The sequence below is a fragment of the Babylonia areolata genome, chromosome 1 (genome assembly GCF_041734735.1).
Source record: "Babylonia areolata isolate BAREFJ2019XMU chromosome 1, ASM4173473v1, whole genome shotgun sequence".
Classification (NCBI taxonomy): domain Eukaryota; kingdom Metazoa; phylum Mollusca; class Gastropoda; order Neogastropoda; family Buccinidae; genus Babylonia; species Babylonia areolata.
In genome coordinates this window covers 18631269-18633768 of record NC_134876.1, presented here as the reverse complement: position 1 = coordinate 18633768, position 2500 = coordinate 18631269, and positions in this window count along the sequence as shown.

Sequence of the window (2500 nt, the reverse complement as noted above, 5' to 3'; positions counted from 1 at the left end):
GAATAATTTCCCTTTTTTACTATCTGCACCAAAACGTTTGCAAAATAAATAAAACTTCCATGCTTAGCAAAAGAAGTTCCTGTTTGAACAAAAAATGATAATAATGACTCCTCTTGTTGTTGTGTCAGAATAAGAGGTCAAAGTGCCAAGTTTAGAGAATACAAAAAATATAAATATAACAGTAAATACAGTTTGTATATGATTAGGCTTCATTTTTTTATTTTTTGTGCCCATCCCAGAGGTGCAATATTGTTTTAGACAAGATGACTGGAAAGAACTGAATTTTTCCTATTTTTATGCCAAATTTGGTGTCAACTGACGAAGTATTTGCAGAGAAAATGTCAATGTTAAAGTTTACCACGGACACACAGACACACGGACACACACACACACACACACACACACAGACAACCGGACACCGGGTTAAAACATAGACTCACTTTGTTTACACAAGTGAGTCAAAAAAGCACTCCGCCTCTCTCTGTCTCTCTCTCTCTCTCTCTCTCTCTCTCACAAAAACGCCTACGTCAGTGGCCCTTTTGAAACTTGACTCATCATGTTGATTACTAAACCGTTTTAGTCTCGCCGCCATCACGTGTTTCCTATCCTCCTTTCTATTAAAAGAAAAAAAAAAGAAGAAGAAGAAGAAGAAGAAGAAAAAAAAAAGAAGTTCTGCTTCATTGTGTGAGTGGCTCTACTTTTTCCGGATTGATTCATAGTCGTGGCAAGCCAAATTTCGTACACCTACATGTGTGGGAGAGAGAGAGAGAGAGGGGAGGGAGAGGAGAGGAGAGGAAGAAAGAGGGAGAGCGGGGAGGGAGAGGGGAGGAAGAAAGAGGGAGAGGGGAAGGGGAGAGAGTGAGGGGGAGAGGGGAGAGAGGGAGAGATGGGAGGGAGAGAGAGGAGAGGAAGAGAGAGAAGGGAGAGAGAGAGGAGGGAGGGAGAGAGAGAAGGAAGAGAGAGGAGGAAGAGAGGGAGAGAGGGGAGGGAGAGAGAGGAGAGGGAGAGAGAGAAGGGAGAGAGGTGAGGGAGAAAGAGGGAGAGGGGAAGGGGAGAGAGTGAGGGGGAGAGGGGAGAGAGGGAGAGAGGGGAGGGAGAGAGAGGAGAGGGAGAGAGAGGAGGAAGAGAGAGAAGGGAGAGAGAGGAGGGAGAGAGAGGGGAGGGAGAGAGAGAAAGGAGAGAGAGGAGGGAGAGAGGTGAGGGAGAAAGAGGGAGAGAGGGGAGGGGGGGAGAGAGAGAGAGGGGAGGGAGAGGGGAGGAAGAAAGAGGGAGAGGGGAGGGGGAGAGAGTGAGGGAGAGAGGGGAGAAAGGGAGAGAGGGGAGGGAGAGAGAGGAGAGGGAGAGAGAGAAGGAAGAGAGAGGAGGGAGAGGGGAGAGAGGGAGAGGGAGAGGGGAGGAAGAAAGGGAGAGAGGGGAGGGAGAGAGAGGAGAGGGAGAGAGAGAAGGAAGAGAGAGAAGGGAGAGAGAGGAGGGAGGGAGAGAGAGGGGAGGGAGAGAGAGAAGAAAGAGAGAGGAGGGAGAGAGGTGAGGAAGAAAGAGGGAGAGAGGGAAGGGGGAGAGAGTGAGGGGGAGAGGGGAGAGAGGGAGAGAGGGGAGGGAGAGAGAGGAGAGGGAGAGAGAGAAGGAAGAGAGAGGAGGGAGAGAGAGGGGAGGGAGAGAGAGGGGAGGGAGAGAGAGAAGGGAGAGAGAGGGGAGGGAGAGAGAGAAAGGAGAGAGAGGAGGGAGAGAGGTGAGGGAGAAAGAGGGAGAGAGGGGAGGGGGGGAGAGTGAGAGAGGGGAGGGAGAGGGGAGGAAGAAAGAGGGAGAGGGGAAGGGGAGAGAGTGAGGGGGAGAGGGGAGAGAGGGAGAGAGGGGAGGGAGAGAGAGGGGAGGGAGGGAGAGAGAGGAGAGGGAGAGAGAGAAGGAAGAGAGAGAAGGGAGAGAGAGGGGAGGGAGAGAGAGAAGGGAGAGAGAGGTGAGGGAGAGAGAGGAGGGAGAGAGAGGGATAGAGGGGAGGGCTACTTGTTCGTCGAGAATGTAGAAAAAAAGCCGCACTGAGCTGTGAAGCTTCGCGCTATTCAGACCCAAGTTTCTTTTCCTTAATTAAAAAAAAAAAAATTGATACTTAAAAAGAAAATCAATATAGAAAGCATTCTGGTGAACGTTCACGTGCATTCGAATCAAAGTCAGCTGAACTGGCTTGTTTCCAATGACGCTCAGAGCTGTTTTTAGTTACAGGTAAAGGAGCAAGCAGGCAAGCAAGCAAAAATAAACAAACACACAAACAAACAAGAAAATATATGCATAGATGAACAGATGAATGAATACATGAAAACAAAATGAAAATATTACCCCCCCCCCCCTCACCCCCGCCGCCCCCATCCCCAATCCACCCCACACACAAACGAAAGCTGCTGCATACGGGTGTCACATTTGTGAAATGATTAGACAATATTCACATGGTTATACACACAATAAAACGCTTCATGAAACGTTCTCTCTCTGTCTGTCTGAGCACTGT